A 22,400-nucleotide genomic window follows, 5' to 3' on the forward strand; every position below is an offset into this window, starting at 1 on the left:
GGGGGAAAAAACACACAACTTTGAGAAATGAGATCTTGTTTAGCGGTAGCTTTGCTAAGGTGGCTGCCCGGCTACCGGCACCATTTCCCGGCTTGAGTAGGCTACGGGACTTCCGTCTGCCAGGATTTTGAACTTGTCAGGCCCAGGGCTGAGGGCTCTCTGTGGGTGAAATGTCAGTGTTTGATGACAGGGAGAATGTTAAACTGTTGCAAAGAGATGAGTAGCGAGTTCAACACGGACTCCGGGGACGAAGTGTCAGGCTGGTAAAGCGGGTGCAGAGGGATGAGTTGCAGTGACATTCCCCATATTTAAAAACTAACAGTGCAGCACAAAGAAATACATTTTATTGGTGTCTGAGGAGAGGACTTTTGAATGGATGAAGAATAAATGGGGTTGATCCCAATGACTGGATTTTGCATGTAAACAAGGGAGTTATCTTTAAGGTCTGAACTTTAAATGTCTGATTTTATGACAAGATAATTGTGACACTTCAAGGTAGATGCTTTCAGTCCCAGAAGGTAGTAGAAGCAAAAATAATCTATGTCATATGTTTAACTTGGAGGTGACTGTACATGTGTGTTCGCATCCAAACATAGACAGTTAGGTTACTATAAACAAGACAGAGTCAGACAAAGTTCAAGTGGACATACAGTCCAGTATTTCCAAACACTGAGGCAAAAGCAGCAGAAATGTTTAATCATAGTGGAACATCTGAAATAAAGACTTCACTGTGTCTCTGCCCAGGAATGAGTCCAGTCCAGAAAGTCCAGTAAAATGTTTGTTTATGGGTGTGTGTATGTTTGCACATGACACTATAATTGTTTGTGACATGGAAGGGAGGTCTCGGGCCATCTTACTGTAATTTAATAATGCATGTATGAGTATGGAGAGGAACAGGAAAGGTGTGTTTGGAAAATGTGTGTGTGATGATAAAGGAAAAAGAGAAACTATGTTCCTCAGGTCAAATTATCTGTTTCAACACATGTAGACTGTGATACAATGAGCCGGAGCGTATCAATGATTGGACTTGTCATTTGCGGATTAATAGCAGAACGTTATAAAGTTCAGTGGTATTATGTTAGAGTCGCTCTGTCAGCCTGTCTTTCACACTCTGAGCCCTGATGAGCGGCTGAAATTAGTCATAATCACAACACTGACGTCTCTGTCTCCTGCAGACATGACAGCACACTGCTGTGTCCTCTGGTCCAGTGTGAGGTGTGTTTATGTCAGTGTGTACTTTTGTAAAATGACTGTCCATACATACATCAGTTCTGTGGTGGCATCCAGTTCAAGTATAGCAATGTTCACAGATTCTTAAAGGAGCAGTGACAAAATTCAATGACAGGGACTGCTTCTGTTACTTTGCTATACGTTTCTTAAAGGTCCAGTGAAGAGTTTTTAACCAATGAAACAGGCTGAATTTATTGCTGATGTCTATTCGTTCCTACAAGAGCATCAAGACCAATTCATTCAGAGATTATTTTTTTATAGTAATTTCTAATGCCTGTTAATGCTGCCACCAGGTTGGTGTCAGACGAGGTTAACTGCACTTTTCCATGGAAAAGATTTGTCAGAAAACACTACTTACATACAGGATAAGATTAGCAAAGACATACGAATTACCGACATATTTGAATTCCTCACATTAATCTGAGTGAAAAGACCTAACCAACAGTGAATTGTTCCTGCTTACAAGTATCACTTGTCGATTGAAGGTGAAATAGGGCCTATTAAGGCTTGGAATTAAGCCATTTTCAAAAGGGGTTTGAAAGACTATATAACTGTACATTGATATTGATTATACTTTGGACAATTGTCTCAACTTTGAGATATCAAACAGTTGATCACATGTCTGACGTTTTTGCTTGCACATGGAGTACACACAGATTTACACACCCACCTCCCACTGCAAAGCAACCATGAAGAAAGTGGATGTCTTGTTGGAAAAAAAAAAACACTAAGGGGAAGACAACAGACAGTGAAAGAAACCTCCATTTATAAGTCTTAATTCATTTGTGTTTATACATCTACCCTAAACCGTATGGAAAAGCATGGGTTAATATGTCGGCATGCACATGTGTATCCTTGCATGTGTGTGCAATGAGAAGCCTGACAAAATGAAAGGCGGCGAGTGGAGCAGGGTTCAGCACGGGCCAGACCTCCAGCCCTAATCAGGTTACATGATTAATGAGGGGGGGAAATGGGCTCATGTTGTATTAAGAAAATGTGTGTTTGAACCCAAAGCGGCGGGTATCAGCAGCCTAATGCATCAGCCATCGACTGGACACCTGAGATCCACGCTCTGCTGCAGGCGCTGTTAGCTCACTCCCAGCGGGGAGATGCTGCATCGATTCCCCACAAACTCCCTCTTATTCACTCACTCTTTCCTGTGTCTCTTTTTTTTTCTCCTTTTTCTTTTCTTCATTTTATGTCCCTCCATGCATTTCTTTCACTCCTTCTGTGTTTCATTTAATTACCCCTTTCCTGCCTCTCTTTTTCTGCTCTTAATCTGTCTTCCTCTTCTTTCCTTACCTCTTTTCTCTCCGCTAGCCAAATGTCTTGGTGGGTTAGCACAAATCACACAATAGCATCAGTGTTTTCTGTGTCTGTATTTTTCTTTTTTTTACCTCTGTGTGATTTAAGTTCAATACTGGCTCATGAGCGATGGCCAACACTCAACCCTCACAACACAAACATTGGACTGTCATTTAATCTATGGGACTCGTGGCACCACAGGTTTGTCTGATATATTAGCTAGTGCTGCCCCGTCCAATAAAGACTATATCCATAAAGAAAGTGTGTAGATACAGGCGGACTACTTTCTGGCCAGGTTTCCATGACAGGACAAAGGTTTATTCAATATTCAGGTCCTCAAGTTTCCAAAAAAAAAGAAAAAAATCATTGAAGGTTTTCATGTCAAAACAAGATTTACTCTGTAAATTAGACGTTTTCGACTTCTTTGAAGCTGTCTATATCTGGACACTCTCTGGGGAGGTGAGTTGTTTCACGCACAGTAGCTGCAGCACACACGCAGGAGCTGAGGAGTGATTAGTCTGGATTCAAACACAAACAAACCTATTCCTCGCTTATTTTCCCCTGGAACAATATTCAGTTTTCTATCTTATCAACAGCAGTGATGACAGTGAAACAAATTGTGGAGTTATATTAATGTGTTTGTGTGTTGATTCCTGGCCCTGCTGCAGAGTTAACCCTCTATAGACCGCATAGAGAGGCAGTTCTTTATGTTTCACGTTAGCCACTGGTAGCGCCTGTCATCTTTAAATCCTTACCAGTGTGTCAAAAACGGAAAACGAAGTACATGCTGTGTACTATTGAACTTCAAGCTATTGTCAATAACTGTAAATGAATATAAACATTCAAATGATGAGATTTGTGTTTTTGTTTTTTTCACTAATGAAAAACCTGTGGTTGTGCTTTAGAGAGAGATCCTGACATATTATGAACTTTGAAATTCAATAAAGGCACTGTAAGGCATATTATTGTGAAAATTCACAGCCCATCATAACAGTTGGTAAACAGTATGATATACCTGTCTGTTACAGCCGCAGATAGATGCTGTTTACCAGTGAGAGCTGTGGAGAGGAGTCAGTAGGACTGATCGGGTAACGCAACTTTTTGGGCTTTTTTCTTCCTCATATACAGTAGTGACCTACTATGTATAGTATATGTAACTACTACATAACTCCACTTCACCTACGTTTTGTGGGATACAGCTTATGAAATGTGTCTTATATTTAAAACACCTGAAGCATCTGTTCTGCTGTCAGATGCTAATTGTTGACTTAGTAAGGAAACAGGAAACTGTTTAGGATCACATATTGATAATAAAATTTGAGCAAACTTTAATAGTACGGCATTTCAGTTATTTATTGATTGTATGTAAAAAGCAACTTATTATGGTTTAAGAGCTATTTTTTTTCTGCTTTTTTTTTCTTCAAATGTTTCAACTTATATTCAGAATAAAGTTCAACATGGATGTGTGGCTTATAAAATGGATACAGTTGATCTATTTATTTCTGTAGACAGGTTTTTTTGTTTGGATTAAGTGAAAAAAAGGTTTTGATCTTCTGTTAACTTCAGCAACATTCAAAAGTGTCTGGAGGGTTAGGTACAGTGAGGGATAGAAGCTGTGGCAAGCACAAGACCAAAGGGTCACAGGGTGCAGAAAGTGTCCTTTTGACAGCATCAGGTGTGTTTCCTCACTATGAAAGCTAACGGTGTTTCGCAAAGTCAACAGTAAGAATATGGATTGAAATCAGGATATGAAGAGGTTGTGACGCGAACAAAGATGAAGTTTTCCTCCTTGTGGTGTCGTTTACTCCCTGGCTCAAGTGAATATGTCAGATTTATGAATAATCAGAGTGCAGTCTGTGTTTGCTCTCCTCAACTCAACCATCATCTCCAATGAGATAGTTTACTCTGAAAAGTTCAGTTACCGACTCACACACAAAGGAGAAAGTATGAGGCGTTCATTAAAACAAAATAGCCCGCGGCTCAGAGAATCAAAGCAATAACGCAGACTGGATAAATAAATAAATGAATGAAATGAAGATCATGAAGGAGAGTCTGAGAAACGGTGACGAGACCGCAAGAAAAGCCCCCGGATATGGAAACAAACCTGCAATATATAGACAAACGATTAGCGTAGCATGTCATCAGTAAAGATGATTCACTGTTGTAGCGTCTCGTTTTGATGCATGCACACACACACACACACACACACACACACACACACACACACACACACACACACACACACACACACACACACACACACACACACACACACACACACACACACACACACACTATGGATTCTGCATATACAACAAGGAAAATATCTGTGTTTTCAAAGTATTACCAGTCATATTTTCACATTTCTTTCCCCCGCTGTTATAATTTTCTCCCCTGTCAAACAAATCAAAATGCCAAGACCAAACTGAGGCCGAGGGAGTGGCTCACATTTTCCACTGTCAGGTTCACAAACGCTGCTCTTACAAACAGGCTCTGTGCAGGAAGACATGACCTGTGTGTATACGTGTGTGTGTGGGTGTAAGATGGCACTTGGCTCATGTTCAGGTCAGTTGGTACAGCTCACTCTGATGGAACTGTACTATCCTCTTACGCTGATTTATGCGGACATCTCTTTAACGCTTTGTTAGTAAAACCAACCTTACGTTTTTTTAAATTAAATAAAATGATATTGCATTTTCATAACAATGTGCACTTATGTTTTTTTAATTTTGAAAAGTAAATGTTTTATAGAATTGAAAGTTATTCAATTTAGTTGAAGACAAAATAGCATCAACATTACAGTAAATTTCATTTCATACTATAGATTGACAACACTGATAATTGCTATTAGAAATCCAGATTGTTGATGTTTAATGTAATGCTGTGTGAGTGTTTATTGAGTTAGAAATCTAGTTTAGATTCACTGAAGTGAGTGTGCCTGGCCTGCAGATGTTTAACACTTCAGTGTCTGAATTCAATTTCTTTCCTAATCTGTTCAGTAGAGGGGACGATTCCATTCACTGACACTGATATTTGTGTAAGTTTAAACCTAATTAAAATTGCCATAAAACCATTTACATTGAATTGGAGTGTTTCTTCAAAAGCCATGTGCCTAACTAAACTGAAACTATATATGTCAAGGCAGGAAGAAAAAAAAAGTGTGATGATAAAGCAGGCGTCCATTTCATCACCCAAACAGGATGGCCAGGTGATACGCTGCCCCCTGGTTACATTTCCCCTCGGAGCGCCATCCGTCATCGAGGGGTCAAAGATCAGGAGATTCATCAAAACAGTTTGTGCAGCAAGAGGTACACAGAGGAGCCTCTCAGGATTAGAGATGGCCCGCTGTGTTTACAGCCATCTGCATTAAGACTTCTCCAATCATCACCCAGGCATGTTCGGTGTGAACTCAGCAACCGGTCCAATGCGTGAACCATCACACACACACACAAACACTACAGTACATTCTCACTGCATTTGCTTTCTTCCCAGCTATACACTCGCACCACAGAAGAAGAATCAACATGTGCTGCTGTTACATGTTGGAGCGCTGCCACTAGGATTGTCACAATGCCAAATTTTTAAACTTTGATTCAATACTAATCAAAATCAAACAATATCGATACCTGTTTTAATATCCTGTCGACATAAATATAAGTTCTAGTTATATATTGGGTGATTTCTTTTGTTTTAAACTACAGAACTCCTGCACACTGTCTAAATTGCATAAATTAGATGGCTATGCAGTTGTGCAATTTAGACAGTGTTGTCTCTATTTTGCTTGTGGCAGCTTTTTGATTTATATTATTACTGAAATAGTTTTTATAAGGCTTATGTAGCTTATACTATCAATTATAAAAATAATCGAGATCATAGGGTTTTAAAACATTGACGAATGTATCGAAGTTTCAACATTTGTGATGACTTAAACTGCTTCTTTCTGAGTACTTGTCCTTCCCATTGTTATTTTCCTTTTAAGGTAGTAAGAGCTTCTACAGGCTCTTTATGAAAACAGCTAAATCTGTTCCAGTGTAAAGGGGAGTCTGTACTAAGGGGATCACTGAATCAATCCTTAAACTACATTGGATCCATTTTCGGACATTAGCAAACGTTGAATATATCTGAAATCAATTATATTCAGCAACTGTGAAACTTTCACTAAGAACCCAGACTCCTTTAACTTTCAAATAGTTTTTCTGTCTTCTTGGATAAGATATTTAAGCGTCCCCACGTATGCCTGAACAGAAGACAGCAAGAACTAAAATTGTACCATTTTAAATTAATCAAAGTGGTTGCTTGAGACAAACAAAAATGTGCAGAAACCACTTATTGTCATCAGTGCTTCGTGCTTCAATGTGTTATTATCTAAGTTGATGCAGCAGTGAAGCTCTTCCTTACAGCCTGGCCTGAATGTCTAGCTCTATGTTACTCATCCACAGACTGTATTTGATGCCTATTATGTTTGACGTGCGTTGATTGCTAGACAGCTGGTGTTGAATCGGAACTTGCCCCTGAGCATCTGAGTGGTCTTTTTAGCACATTATTTTGGTTTCTATGTAAACCTTAATATGATGTCTGTTTCAGCTTGGGCAACAAAGCCTAGAGGGAGGCTAACCAAAACTATCTTAATAATGAATCTTGGAAAAACTTACATGAAAACACATTTTTCCTTGTTAAAATAGAGTCCATAAATCTTTGAATGTCTCTTTCTCTCTGTGTTCTCGTCTTATGATGGTGCTGCCTCCATTAGCTGATGTTTGGACACCTGTAGGGGCTCTGGACTCGGCGAGGAAGGCTGTCATCGAGGGGCTTTGGTAAATCGAGAGATTATCCAAACAATGGGACACTAGCTAATAAAAACATGCTCCCCCCCCTTCATTGCATTAGTGCTGCATTAGCACAGAGGGTACGGAGAGAGGGGACACGGGGGTCTGAGTGATGTACGACCCAAAGCTATTAAAGGGACCTTCTGTAAATTATTAGTGATTTATTGCTTGTTCTATTGGTGAGATGAGTTATTTAGAGGTCTTCTTATATAAGGAAGGTGAGGTGTGAAAAGACACACAGTTACAGAACAGGCAGGTAAAGACACGTTAATATTATCCTTAAAATATGACAAATGATTTCATAAATATTCATAAAAATACAATATTGAGATGGTAAAGTTGTAATTAACTAATAAAGTAGCATACATATACATATAGTGTGGATGTCTTCCAAACATTTGAATTCATGTATTCATATTCTAACCTAACATACACCTATATTTCTCCTGTATGTATTTTTTTTGTTTTATTTTTTCAATGAGTAGAAACAAGAATATTGCTCTAGTGAGGATTATTGTTTTAGAAAAGATCTATTTCGACATCAAATGTATGCTTAAGGTATTTAAAATAACCCTTATCCATCTCAATTTATCCTACAACAAATTCTGAATAAAATCAATGACGTCTGGTGACAAAGTCATAATTAGGAAGCTGCCTGTTTTACAGTCTGAGTGTGTGTCCCCGTGTGTGTGCTGTGTGTGTACTGGGCCTGAGAACACAGGGAGCACAGTATTCTCTGCGCTGCTGTACAGCAGACACACTCTGGGTGTGTACGCCGGTCATAGGCATAAACCTCAATTTCTGTCCATGACATTTATTAACTCCTACAAATACGACAGCTGCTGTTATTTTTTCTCAAGGCACGGAGAATGAAATCATCGAATTTCCTTCACATAACCTTGGGTATTTTTTTGTGAAGTTTCTCAGGGTGAATTAAGGGAAAGGTTTCAATGCATTAAATCATTTATTTACACAGCAAAATGCCTCCTTTTCCACCAGCGACCAGCATGGCGTAGGTGCCTGAACACACTGTAATCCATTTATACAGTCTGTTAATATATGAGCGAGGGGTTAAGGGTTTAATTTAAAGCAAATGAGATTGGTTAGAATAAATCTGCTTCATCTTTCTGACTTATATATATGCAATGTTCTCACTGTTTAACTCGTATGCATTATGAGAGCTTGTGCTTCATCTCAAATATTCAAGAAATAAATGCATTAGATTAATGATTTCGAGTGTTTATTTAAACATTTGCAAACAATAACTTTGCATGTGTTGTGTGAGCAGTTTGAATGTGAATAAAGCGAGACAGCGTTATGCCATTAGGGTGTAATTGCAGGTCTCTGAGGTAGTCAGGCCACTGCTGGTAATAACAGTCAGAGAGAGAGGGAATCTGCCTTTTATTAAAAACTGCTCTGGTGACTGGGAGTAAATTCATTATCTGACTCTATTAGCTTCAGCAGAGCGGGAATAAAGTAGTGACGAGGTACCGCAAAACACCTCAGGCAAATGAAGACTGTGTGTGTTTGTTGTTTTTTTTATTTTTATCCCAGCTCATGAAAGCCCCTTAGATTGTCTTCAATCAGTAGCTCAGCAGTGGATATCCAATGTGAAATCAGATTTGCACTCCTTTTAAAAATAGACCATTTTTTGCAAAGTTTTCTTATCAAGGATGTTCATGCATAAAATCAATACATTTTATCTTTATTATAAATACAACATTTTGAGCCCTAACACTAATTAAGAATAGAAAATGGCACCTTTTTGGGTTGAGGTGAATCTTGTGTTCTATGATGTCCACAGTTACACTTGTTTAAGACATGAACACATACAGCGAGGTCTCTATAGTCATCATTTATCATGAACGCATATAGTCAATTATATCAGGGGAAACAGGCAGTCCGCCGCTCATCTTCCTCTATCCTGCTTGGAAATACAGCACAGAGTACATTTCAGCTCGTATACATCCATTCATCTCCCACCACTTTACCCCGCTCTCTGCCTCCTCTGTTATGTTTCAACTTATAGGACATATTAATCCCTCAAAAAGCCTCTCTGCGTCTCCGTTTCTAAACTATTTTAGAGCAGAAACACGATGGCAGCTCAGCTAGAAGGGGCTCAGTCAGTTTGATGTATGCAGACATGTCTGTGGGAGATTTCCTCTGCAGATAAAGCGAACAGTTTCTGATTTTTAAGAGTTATCTTTCCCTGTATCGCTGCTGCGACTTAAATCATGTCTCTGATAGGCTGCTTTTACACAAGGGGTTTTGGACTGTATTGTATGAAGATGAAATAATGGTAAAATTCATGAATATCAACAAAGAAACAAAATCAGTGCTGAGGTTAGTCTTGTTGATGTTGCTTATAAAAACACTGATTAAAGAGCTAAAACTAAACCAAAACTAAAAGGTGAAACATGTACCAAAATTATGTCAAGTTGAGTTTGTTTTGTCATAACAACTTGTTCCAACAAAAAAAAATCACTATTCATTTATTAACCAGATCAACACAGTGAAATCCCTATATCTAAAAACTATACAGGTTTCAGGAGTTAGGCATCATTAGGCCTGCTTAATTTATCAATTTAGTGATCAATTCATCTTCTATTTGTTTTTTTACTATTCCAGGAGGGGAAATTCATTTCTTTTCATTTTCATTTTACCTTTATTTATTCTCGAGAAATCACTGAGGGCAAGCCCTAATTTACAATGACGTCGAGAGTACAATTAAAACGAATAAAAGACAAAAAAGACAAAAAACAACAAAGACAAAATACATAGATTATAAGACCAGAAGAATAAGCAGTAAGCAGGTAACTACAGTTAATAACATTTACACTCATGAGTACAGTGAGCTGTGATCAAGTTTTTAAATTGACCCATGGTAACCATTGTATTGAGTTTGAATGTGTTTTGTATTGTGTTCCAGGTGTGTGCAGCACAATAGGTGAAGGATGTTTTCCCAAAGCTCGTTTTTACTCGTGGAACCGTTAACATTAGCCAGTCACTTGATCGAGTCTGATACTGATTATCAGCCCAGATTAATAAAGAAGTGATGTATGCTGGTAGATTACCTGCAAGTGATTTATAAATAAATAGCAGCCAATGCCGTTCACGTCTAACTGTTAGTGAAGATCCAACCAACTTTATTGTACAGGATGCAATAATGAGTGGAATATTTGTCACCAGTGATAAATCTGAGGGCGGAGTGATAAACTGTGTCTAATGATTTTAGGGTGGAGGCAGAAGCATGTCTATAAATGACATCCCCGTAGTCCAGAACAGATAGGAAGATGGCTTCAATTATTCGCTTTCTACTCACTAAGGGGAAGTTCACTTTGTTCAAGTTTACACTTTGTTATTGAGAGACTACTCACACACATACTGTAGACCTGAAATACTCACATGCACAAACGGGACCGATGTACGTGTATTAATGGAGAAATGTCAGAGTGGGGCTGTTCACAGGGAGCACTCCTGAGCTGTTCGGAGTTTGGTACCTCATCAGTAATTTCCATACTTAAGTATGTACTTGGCGACCCTCCTGTTCCCAGCCCAAGTCCCTACATGCTGAGCTACTGCTACTGCTGCTGCTGCTGCTGCTGCTGAGGAAACTGGGGGTGAATAACTTGTTGTGCAGCAGTGACAGTGGAGGTGGGAGTCCACAGGTGTTTGAGGAGCAGACTGTGTGGGCCTATCAGGTTGCAATATTGACCTGAGGTCTGGCTCGAGTTGTAATGGAGAGTTTGAAGATAGAGGGTAAAAAAAATAAAGATTAATCACTGTGTTTGAGAAGAACAGATAGAGAAATACAATTTGGAAAAGTATCCAACACTTGAGTGTTTAAGAAACACAAAAATAAAAAATAAAATAAAAAACATTTAAAGTGACATTAACTTATTTATTATGATAATAATGAAAAAAAAAGCCTCATGATAAAGAGATGTAATATATATCCATGAAATCTCTGCAGCTCTTTATACTGTAGAAGTTAGTCTTAATTGCCAAAGCAGAAACAAAACCAGACTTCTGCAAAATGAAATAGAGCGTATTTGTTTTTCCTTAAACAGTTTAAAATGTGATCTCATAAAGGGAAGCTGCAGATGAATGAGACAGTTGAATATGGAAATTCATCAGGTGAACAAACAATCATTGTTTGGTGTCAGGTCATCACTGCCCTTCAGATTGTAAGAGAATTACTGTGGAGTAAATTACATTTTCTATGTCTGCTTATAGAACTGTATGAATGACATGATACTCTGGGATAAGATAAAAAGTTTGCTAAAGAATGTGGGTGGACCTGAACTTAAAAATATTCATGCCATTTAATTTTCTTTTTAAAGTCTTCTCAGTACCTTCTTGTACATAATGTTTTGTATTTAATATGTGATAAAATTAGAGAAGTGTGTGACCTGATGCGCCTTGTGTTTTGCCTTAAATCTCCCAACACCGTAATAAGGCTTTATTAAAAAATGCCCCTTCTGGATTTCCTCTTTAACATGTATTGATTCTTCGAGAAAAAAAAAAGATTCTTGGTTTTTGGCTGTAAGAACGTTGATTCTGTCTCACAGAAATCCTCCTATAATTTTGGATGAAGACTGTGCCTTCAACATCAGAGAGAAGCATGCCACACCTGACTGTTAATTCCTACCTAACCACCGTTTGGGGGTTTCAACTCTGTTGCAGATGCCATGGGCTGAAAAATATTTCTTGTGGCTCTGAGGATTTTAGAACTGGCTGTTTTGCACAGCACTCTTCCATGTTGTGTTGTGTCGCTGTCTGACTTAAAATGCAAAGCTGAATTTCTCTTTTCTCATATTTTACATTCCCTTTAAACTTCTAAGAAAATGCAAACATTGATTCCTACTTTATTTCTTCCTCTTTTTTTTTTTGTATTGAAAGGACTGGACTTTTTGGGGCGACTGCATTTCACGTCGGGGGGGGGCTATTAGGAACAGATGGACGAGGTGATGACCCTCCCCGGCAGGCGAGAGCAGCGGCTCAACTGCCACTCAAAATCCCAGCGTGTGGATGTGTGTGACTGTGGATTTGTGTGTCGGAGGACGGAGGGGGGTTGTGTTATGGCTGTGAGGGTGCTACGGCAAACAGGGTCCCGTGATACCAGTGACTGACACTCCTGCAACATCTGTTCTATGGAAAAAGTCGCTCTTTGTGTCACTCTGACTTCCTCACCAACAATCTCCCTGGAACCCACACATGCACACACAGAAGAGTCAGATGATCTTTTCATTTTACAGTAAAGCCGAGAGGAATGGTGAAATTACATTAGGGCAGAATAAGATACTCCATTTACGATGTGGCTCTTTGCAGGCTTCTCTGCACGGTTGACAGAGGAGGCTGCACTGATGCCTTTACCCTTCTCTTCTCCTTCCTCCCTCCACTTCCCTGCGCCTCCATCTCCGATCAGGTTTCTCTCCGTCCATCAGTGGAGAGGCGGATGAGGGGTAGAAGAAAGAGAGGAGGTGGGGGAGGTTTGTTCTGATCAATGGCAGGAAACCAGACGATGGGAAGAGAAGACGTGAAACAGATAGGCCCCATAACCTGCCTACCTACCTACCAGGATACCGCAATCATTTCTCTCTCTCTCTCTCGCTCTCTCATTCTCTCCATCTCTTCCTTGCCCACTTTTGTCTTCCTATCTGTGACTAACACACAGTCATCTCTGTTGAAACACAGTCCAGACACCACACATACAAACACGTATTTGACCGCAAACATGCTGGGGAAAAAAACACAGAAGGCCCCGAGCTTATATGACAAAACACACACACACACACACACACACACACACACACACACACACACACACACACACACACACACACACACTTACACACTTACACACAGCATCTTGCACAAAGCATATATAGCTCTCCCTTTAGGCTGTATGCATATCTATTTACCAGCTCCTTATGGAAGAATGATTAATAATATACAAAATTTGAATATATTCTTCCCCCAGCTCTATGCAAATCACAAACATATTGCTTTCTGTCTCCAGGGGAGAGTGGGACACACACACACACAATCCCACACATGAATACACTGCTGCATGTGAATACATGTACACACACGTCGTCCCAGATATGTGTAATTAAGGCAGACTGAGACAATAGCTGTCTCGTTTGAGTTTATTAATTTGTGATACTTTAATACCGTTTATCGTCAGCATTTTATGGTGGACAACAGCGATGCTGATTCCTCAAGGTGCTTATTAGCAGAATGAGAGCTAGCTGGTTATTTAGCTCTATTCCTCTGGAGCAAATTATGCAGAACTAGATCCTGGCAGGGGTATGAAACTCACGCTAACCAACTAACCAATGTCTGTAATACAAAGGAGACTATAGGGCTTTCATTACATTACAACACAGTGCTAAAATGATCTCCACACTTATGTTTCACAGATTTGAAAAGTAGAATTCACAATTTTGAGTGAAGTGTTGCATATATTGTGTCCCTGAATGTGTGCAGGATGCATATACACACGTGTGTGTTTCTGATCTATACGGTGCAGCCTTCTGAGCTCTTGCCACCCCGGCTAACTCTTAACTCCTGTCAAAACATGGAGCTTTAAATTAAATTAGGAGTCCTTGCTCCAGTCCCCGCTGAGCCCCCCAACCAACGCCTTTAACACCCTACACTGCTCGGGAACACACACACACACACACACATACACACACACTGCTTTCCCACATCTTTTAGATACATCGTCATATGAAAGACGCACAGTTATCAACCATATAGCACAATAGCACAAAAACATCACGACAATGAATAAGAGTACGTTTGGTTTTTTAAGAGAATGCACTGAAGACACACATGCAGAGGAAAGAAACAGGACTATTTTGGACAGCTCAGCCTTAAAAATCCGTCTCTGTTAATTCACTGCAGCTGAAACACAGACAAAGATACCTTTCCAGTGTTGCTCAAGTCTAAGGACTTTCCTTGACCTTTGAATTATTAATAACATTATATGTATGTGGTTAGTGGAGCTTATTAAGTTTACTGTATCGCCCACAGCCCTGTTTTTGGATATGAAACCAAAAGCAAAAGAGTCAAGTTATTATTTATTTTACTATATTTAGCCTGAATATGGAAAAGCTATTTTCTTGCAGCAAAATAACGCAGTTCTTATTTTCTTGGCCACAGTCAATGAGAAAGCACCAGAAATGTGAGTCACATGGCGTTTTAAACCACAAATATTAGCCGATAATTGGACACACACTGAGATGGTTTGTGTCTGTGTTGTGTCCACTGGAGTTTGGTCTCTGTTGCATAAGTGGCACTGTTCTGTGTTTTATCCACAGATTACGCTCGTTTTGTTCGGTGTTGTTGGCAGATCAAGTTGCTCTATTAGAAATCGTGTTAAAACAATACTGTGGAAGTGAGAGGCTCATTAATCATCGGGCTGACTAGGGCTCTGGACAATGTTGACGAGTAATGAGTGTGTTCCTAACCTATAAAACATTTGGGCTGCTGGTAGTCAGGTGGATAATTATAACAGAGGTGATGGTACAAAAATATTCTGTATGCCATCAACTCTGCTGAGAGGTGTAGTCAAGGGCAGGTTTTTAAATATTTTTTTTTACAGTTTATATACCTGCTTAGAGAAGAAGACAAATATATCACTATTCCAATTTCTGATATTAGTGCTTCTGTTTATTGGTTTGCGTACTGAATTCTCTTTCCTATAAACCAATACTAAAAACAGATGTGTAGTTGAAGTTCATGTTGATGAACATGGAATTATTTGGAAAATATAAACAAACAATCTTTAAATAATAAATACTCACATAAGTTCCCCACCATTAATATCAAACCATTATTTATTTGTAAATACATTTTTATTTAACATAAAATGTGGCCCTCTCACAACACATGACTCAACACGTTATTCATAAAGGTTTTTATCAGGTACATCAATTTATGAATGAGTTGCTGTTCTAGTCTGGCTCCCACGAATAACAGTTAAGTGGTGTGTGGGACATAACCTCTACTTGGGGACTGAGCAAAAGGTTACTGCAGTGCATGTGCTGATGTGTGGTTGTGTGCGCGCGTGTGCGTGCGTGCGTTTGGTGAGTATTGAGCAGAGGCCACTGCAATGCAACCCAACACCAGCTCTTTGTCTGAGGAGCGACTCGCCTCACTACTAACCAGAATGAATCGTCTTTTCTGCATTTATTTAACAGTGAACACATTTTTCATTTGTAATTAAATTACTTAAATTACAAATTTTAAGAACTTTCATTTTCTTGTGACATCATGTAATTTTAACTTTCACTTTTCTTGACTAAAATGTGAATTACTTACTTTAAAAAAAATCCTTTTCAGTCAATTTAACATCTTAACTTCCAGTGAAATTGAACTGTTAATGTAAAGCAGAGCTTGGGATACAAACTGTATTTCATCACTAACAATAAAATTCACAGCTTTAATGAGCTATAGAGTTCACTGGTTCTCCCCAGAGATTTAGAAACAACAGGATGTAAAGGTTAAGAGCAGAAAAACCTCACCTGTTTTATCAGAATATTCTGCCAAATCCTTTTTTTGTTTTAACCACATGAAGGTTAGAGAGGAAAACCAAAAAGATAAACTGCTTTTAGTCATCCAAGCCTTAGACAGGAGTGTTACAATATCTCCTGTAAAAGGTTTGCATGTGAGGCAGTTTGTGTGTGTGTGTGTGTGTGTGTGTGTGTGTGTGTGTGTGTGTGTGTGTGTGTGCCCATGTGTTATCCATCCCTCCAGAGACAGGACAATTGTTTGTTGTGATATTGTAATAAAGCCCTGCGGCCCTCTTAAACTAATCAGTCTCTCTCTCTCTCCCTCTTTGCAGATAGATCGTTTGTCTCGGCCGTGGGCAGCACGGAGCAGTGAAGCTGATGTGTCTGCCTCTGGCCTTCGCCTCATGTGACTGCCTCCTGTCCTGCCTGACACGTTAGCATGCAGCCAGCCTATCAGTCACTCAGGCGGCTCTAGCTGCTGGTGCTTGTGGCTCTGGAGGTGATGATACATGACAATCATTTAAAGGTAACAAAGCTTAGCTATTCTGCATTATTAAAGCCAGCGATATTAGAAGGGATTAAGTTTCAGCAGGTCTAAGTGATTTTCATGAAGTTACTTGTATCATTTATCAAATTAAACGTGGAATTTGCCATTACTTTTAAAACGTTTTATAACACTGTTGCTGTATCATCTTTATTTTTTCATTAAAATGGTTTGCCGTTTTATTCTTGTTCTTTAAGACACTTTCAGCAACATGTTTCTATGAAATGCAGTTTATACATTAAAGTTTAGTTAACTTGAAAGAAAAATATGTTGCAAATCACAGACACTCTGCCCTCCAGTCTAAACATGGCCTTCCTCTGTACCTCTGAATAAATCAAACAAATCATCTGTTTATGAATTATAGCTATACTGATGAAATGCGCATCACTATTTTCTGGAAAAAATCTAAAGAATGAAATAATAGTTCAAATCAAATGCATTATATTGATATCTACATCCATAACATGTATATGTTTCCCTTTTCAGCAGACTAACAATTTTGGAATTGCCAAGTTTTCATTTTCCTGTGTTGTACGATGATACAATCTCTGTTTCAAATTTATAGGAGGTTGTCATGATGTTCATCAATATTACAATAAGATATCAAGAATATTGTGCCACTTTCTTTTCTAATCCCTTTCTTGCAAAAACTAAAAAGTGAAAATGAAGTCTCAGTGACGAGTCTTTAGCATGCACCGTTTGTGTGTTTGTGTGTTTGTATGTGCAATGCTTGCCTGTAGGGTGATGATGATGGCCATGATGATGGTGATGATGATTGGTTAATTGCAGGCAGCTTGCAAGTGCAATATGGAGCTCATTCTGTGTGTGTACGTGTGTGAGTGTGTTTGTGTGTGTGTGTGTGTGTGTGTGTGTGTGTGTGTGTGTGTGTGTGTGTGTGTGTGTGTGTTGTTCACAGGTTGTAGTGCAATGGACAGGGCCTGCGGTGGCTGTGAGAGGCATGTAATATGTTTAAATAGGGCAAAGTAGTGTTTGGAGAATTGGTAATTACTTACATCCCTGTCTGGCCAGAGGGACACTGTCCAGATCTCACCCCTCCACCACACACACCCACACACACACTCCCCCCCCCCCACTCTCATGCACACACATACCGTACACATAAAACGATATGAGGCTCAAGACCCAAACTACACAGTCAATGCCCATGAGTGACTCTGCCAATCAACAACAATCAGCCCAATAGTAGCATAGCAGGTTTCAAGGCAAAATAGACCATCAAGCTGTGGCACAATCAGGAACACCTTTCACTCTAATACTAAGTGGCAATTTTTTGAGAAAAAATGAGCTCTTACACATTTGCAGAAAGTTGTAGTCTCAATATCTTTATTTCCTCCCTAGTTAAAATATAGTATTTGCAATTGTTTAAAGTTCAGAAATTTTCAGGGGAACATGTGCATTATCCAATTCTTTGCCAGCAGTGTCATAACTGTTTATTTCAAAGTCAAATGTTTTTCTACTTCTCCATCATGCTGCTCAACTCCGACATGATTTATTCAGTTTCACTAGTTTGATGAGTAAACAGCCCACTTAGACCTTTATCAGCCATATTCAGACGTTTATCTTTTAAGTGCACACTATCTTTAAATGTATAGCTGCCCTTATAATTGAAAACAACTTTTTATTTTTTGCTGGGGGAAAGGGGGGGGGGGGGGGTATTATTTATTTATAACAAATAAAAAATCATTTATAGAGAATCAAAAAATAAACTATAAAGTCTATACTGATCCCGTTCTTTAGTGCAGAAGCTAAAGTCCTCATCTATGACTTTCATTAAAGGCCGTACTTTCATTAAACTTAAAGAATAAAGTCTCTTGTGCCATTTTTCTGCTCATTTTTGTAAAAATGTAGGAAGAATCATGAACCTCTGAGCTCAGGCAATACACTTACTGTGAATAAACGTCTTTAAACAGAGAACTAAACTTCTCTAAAATCACATATGTCTGCACCTATATGTGTGTGTTTTGGTTGAAAAGGTCACAAGTGGCGCCAAACTCGTTTCCGGATTGGGTGTTTAACTTGACTTTCCGCTGTCTCCTTTTTAGCAGTTCTGGCACTGAGACATGGAGTCATGACCACAATACCACATTCTGCGTAAGAGGACCTTTTCCTCACTCATAATATTGACTCTGATAATGTTTTTCATCACTACGTGGCAGCAGCAGATCAGATGATCAGCATTCTGCACAGACCAAACACATGGCAGCTTCTGCTTGAGTGAAGGACAGAACGACTAATGTTACTTTTACCTTTTTAACTCTGAATCAATAAAAGGCGCTCTTTCAGTTAGGACTGATTTAAGGAGCGTGTGTGGGTGCTGTTTGCTCATCGAGAAGTATGCACTTGCTCTGCTCTGAGAGGCCTGAGAAGAAAAATGGACGTGAAAATATACAGAATTGGCTGTAATTATACGTGAAGGTTTATTTAAGTTTGAGGGTAACGAGGGAAAAAAAAAGACAGACAGACAGAAATCCAGATGAGGGGCTTGTATGCGTGTTGAGTGCGGTGGGTTAGTCCTTTGTGTGTGTGTGTGTGTGTGTGTGTCTGTCTGTATTTCACATTGTGGCTTGATGATGTTGTCTGGGCCAATCTGTCGGAGTGAATGGTTTGAATTTACTAGCCCACGACAGTCAAATTGTCCTAATCACTAAGTAAATAGATACTTCCCCAAGCTATCAGGGCACACGCCGACAAAACTGCCCGCAAGGAAGAGGTGGAGGGGTGAAAAAACAGAAACTCTCACTGTTAATTGTTGTTTTCCTTCTTATTCCAACCTATAAACACCCGGTGTAATTATTCATAAGTGCCACTTTGATTCGGGCAAATTTGTTTGAAAGAGGCTTAAGGTGTTTCGCTTGATTTATTCCCTTACAGAGTTTGGGTTTGTGCACGGAGGGTCTCTTGCTCGCAGCGTTTTCAGTTAAATTGAAGCTGAGGGCCATGGGTTGGCTCGAGTTACACACCTTGTGCCCCTTTCTGAATGACTTGTCTCTAATCTAACCCAATCTGGCTTTCTGCAAACCTTCTGGTGCTATATTTCTTTACATGCATCGGGTCTTAAGATAGGATAACAACTGATGAATATAATCCACTCAAATGAATTAGATTTGTTGAAAAAAAAAAAAAAACCTTTTAGCTGCAGCGAATCCACCACCTCCTGTAAACATTTAATTTAAGTTTACAGCAGATTATGTCCTGAAACTTGAGTCTATCTTGATTTAAAAAGCACAAACAAATGGGCACACTCATAACACAGGAAATTAGCTTGGATAAGCATGTGCAACAGGGCATTCATACCACATTATGCCACTTTGCAAATACAAAAGTATAATTCAAAAGTTTGTCAATCCTCTGGAATCTATTTCTGGAGTTTAAAATAGTTCATGTTTTGAAATTGAATTAGATGCTACGTAATCTAAATGAAAACATGCATATAAAGTCATTTAGAGCATCTGTTTCAAACACTTTTAATTTCTCCTCATGAAACATCATTATGCGTTCAGTTCATATAACATTAAATAAATGCTGTGTTTGTTGTTGAAAATCAAGGCCCAGTCAGGTTAGAGCACGGTTCACCACTGATTTGAACATTAGAGTGTAGTTCAGGCCAAGTCAGCAACCCAACACCAGAATATAGGGTGTCTGTCATGCCTGGTTTACACTGGACCCATGTCTGGAACAGGAGAAGTGAGGATCCTGTGACATGACCAAGACTGAAACTCTCAAGTGGAGCAAGACTCACACGGTGTCTTGGGAGGAGTTTTGAAAAATGCCACTTAATACATTTGACACAGATCTGGTGTTTGGTCCATTTCCACTTTGAAATACTAAAAGGAACAATTAAGAAGCCTTGAGGCAGTATTATGGCCTGTGTTGGCGCTGATACACCATGTGTTATGAAGAAAATGTCATTATGTGGGGAAACATGAGCTCGGGACAGTTACATAAATCAATTTGTAAGGTTTTATTGTACTGATCTTTGATATAAGAGTAAAACTAACTCTCACTTGGCTGAAAAAGCCTACAGGAGGAATGTCAACATGAAATAAAATCGAGGATAAAAAATACATTTGGATTTTTATTTTTTATCCTCGATTTGTTTTGACTTCCCGTACTGTCCACAGTGGGCTGCATTTGAGGAAAAAACAAGTACAAGATTGTCTAGACACTTGTGTATCAGATGTCCACATAACGTGGCTTATAGGAGCTCCCAGTCTACTTAATGTACCTAAACAGCAGCCGCAAGCTTTACAGTCTCACATTAATGACAACACCAAATACCACAGCCTGCCTTTAAGCTGTAAACTGTAAACGAGGCAGCTAACAGTGTGTGTGTGTGTGTGTGTGTGTGCGCGTGCGTGAGTAACAGTTCTGACTGTACTAATAGATTTTTAGCAGTTTGTAATGGAGACACAGTTTTTATAGCATGTGTACGAATGTGTGTGAACTGCGTGTCTAATGTTTCTGTGTGTGAGAGTTTGTGTGTGTTTACGGGCTAATTAGGACTGGAGTTACACCATAATTCGTTTTGTGGCATTCCCACAGCACAGAGGATCGTGTTGCAGCTCATATGCATAATTAGGGAAAATAAACATTGGGGCCTTTGGTTGGCTGCTGGAAATCTTTCAACACTATGCTTTTTTTTCTTCTCATCCTCCTTTCTCCTTTGATCTTCTTTGTTCTGACAATAAAACACATTTTCTTTCCTTTCTTCCAGTTTTCAGGGGTTAAAGGGGACCGAGGAACCGTTCCTATCACATTTACAGAAAGACAAAAATTAAATCACGCACACATCCATGCACAACCACTTTGATTCTTAATAGCTCCCATAAAAGTGTAGAAATAGAGAAAACAGAAAGCAGAGGGATCTAATGTGGAATCAATCAAGATGTAGGAGCCAGAGGAAATACAAAAATAAAGTATTTTTTTAGCAAGCTTACCCTCACACGCACACACAACCTCACAATTCAAGTTTGGAGGTAAGCCAGCTACAGCACCTTTTCTGGTACTCATTTTGGTTATGGTGGTAGAAGTGAGCTAGCTTACACACCTAAATGTATGTATACCGCCTCCTGTTACACTGCAGGATCAGCCCTTTCCAAGTAAGGAAAAGATTTAGACTAGTGAAATATAGAAACATATATCATAAATCCATCATTGTTGGTGTGGGTATTTTGTGGCTTTTGAGAAAACTAAGAGCAAAAATAAAACTTTTTTCCATCTCCGCCTGTTTTTTTTGTTTTTTTTAAATTCACATTGGCTCTTCAGAGCAGACACATGATGTCAATCCTCTATTTATTATTATGTTTATTTTCCTCACACTTTCTTCATAACAAGCTGGAAATGTCAGCCTCAGTTCCTCGCTATGTGTCTCTTGGCTGAGCATTAGAAGACATGACAGCAAGGAGTCTGTTTTTCCTGTGTGTGTGTGTGTGTGTGTGTGTGTGTGTGTGTGTGTGTGTGTGTTACTGTATGATTTTTCTTTACACTTCAGGCTGACATTGACTTTAGCCATTTAGATGTGTATTTGTGTTTCTCCAGACTCACGGGCCATGCTCACTTTGCTGCAGCTGACAAGCTGACATGTCTATTTGTTTGTGTAGGTATGCATGTGTGCGGGTGAGTGGGTGTGTGTGCATGTGCATGAGTGTGTTGTCATATTTACAGAATGAGAAATAATTGAGGTACAGTACTGACCATTGTTTTTAAGCCACAGTCAATTTATTTTTTCAGGTAACCTGTTTGTATTTTAAAACAACATGTTCCTCAGCAGATGAAAAGACATTTCAGAGCGAAGTGAAAAGTCGTCCCCGGCCCTCTTTGATCAGCTCTGATGGAGTTGTGTTTACAAGGCTGATTTTAAAATGGCTGTGACCTGGGGGTGTTTATAAGGTGAACATCTCAGAAGTCACTGAAACAGACTCGCCACAGGGGGAGAAATTAGTTCCAGAGAGG

The 22,400-nt window shown here is 39.2% G+C and overlaps 1 protein-coding gene and 1 long non-coding RNA gene across 2 annotated transcripts in view; both read left to right on the plus strand.

Annotated features, from left to right (window-relative positions):
- LOC132975519 (uncharacterized) overlaps positions 1-16,597 on the plus strand; it is a 44,507-nt gene extending 27,910 nt beyond the window's left edge. The window contains exon 3 of the long non-coding RNA XR_009673279.1: positions 16,216-16,597. This is a non-coding gene — a long non-coding RNA (uncharacterized LOC132975519). The remainder of the gene's footprint in view (positions 1-16,215) is intronic.
- Positions 1-22,400, plus strand: part of LOC132975527 (insulin-like growth factor-binding protein 1) — a 362,521-nt gene that overhangs the window by 242,590 nt on the left and 97,531 nt on the right. The window lies entirely within an intron of this gene.

Source organism: Labrus mixtus, chromosome 6 (genome assembly GCF_963584025.1).
Source record: "Labrus mixtus chromosome 6, fLabMix1.1, whole genome shotgun sequence".
NCBI classification, from domain to species: Eukaryota; Metazoa; Chordata; class Actinopteri; order Labriformes; family Labridae; genus Labrus; species Labrus mixtus.